The following is a 1,133-nucleotide window of genomic DNA, read 5'->3' on the forward strand; positions in this document are numbered from 1 at the left end:
GAAACAGAACATGATTAATTTAAATACTAAATATCAGACAAAATTAAAATAATATTTTAATGATACATGCAGTGATACATACCTAAGATATGTAGTGAAGAGCAAAGAAAAAATTTAGTGACAGCCATATAGCGGCTTCCTTATGAAGATCATGCTATGATGTGACTTTACATTCCTTGACCTATTTAATGGAAGCTCATTTTATAATTCTCAAGCTACTACCTACCTTCTACACAGGCATTGTATTTCACAATTGCAAATATTGGGGAAAAAACTAGGAAGGAAACGTGCTAAGTCATAAGAGTACTTTTTGATACTGTTCATTCTATTTTATTCTACTCTTCACATTTTCTATACTATACACAACTCCCTGTCATTATCAGGACCAGTAACAGAAGCTGATGAAAACTCCATTGGTAAAATTACCTCCGTGTTCCTTGGCAGGGAAAAGTAATTTTTAAAAAGTCTTAAGAATTCCATGTGGTTATAGAAAAACATTTTAGGATGAAACATGGCCTCCTGCTAGTCAATCAGGCAAGGGCAGAGCAGCAGTGTTTGGAGGTAACGTTAATTAAGGTCACCTCATTTTTCTTCAGTGAGGGGGTTTGGGTTTCTAGCCTGAACCTGTGCTCTGGCTAGCTTTTAAACCCAAATAAACAACTTTTCCCCCTTTTCTTCATTTTTAAATTTAGAAATTTATTCTGTTTAATCCACAGCTTCAATTAAAAATAAAACAGTGAAAACAAAACACTACTTCAATGTCTGGGCCCTTCCAGCTTCCAGAAACAAGAAAGTTGTCTACACCTACGGGAGGAGAAGGATAAAATAATGAATGGGGCCAGGATATTTCATAAAACAAAATTTTATATAACTGAAAGCTCCTCCCTGTGACTAGTTCCTTGCCTTTACAAAAAGAAAAAGAAAAAAAAAAAGAATGGAACAGAATAGAATGACATTCCCATGTCCAGCTCAAGCTGTCACAGGTCAGTATAAATTCAGTGTTCTGGCAAAGATCATAGTTGATAGTTCAACTGTGGCTTTCACTTTCTGTCTCACCCAGAGGTCAAACCCTGGTTCTTTCAGTGGAGACCCCACAGGCAGTAGGAAAGATGGGGGCATTAACACACTTTCGT

The sequence above is a fragment of the Talpa europaea genome (genome assembly GCF_964194135.1).
Source record: "Talpa europaea genome assembly, chromosome: 1".
Taxonomy (NCBI): Eukaryota; Metazoa; Chordata; class Mammalia; order Eulipotyphla; family Talpidae; genus Talpa; species Talpa europaea.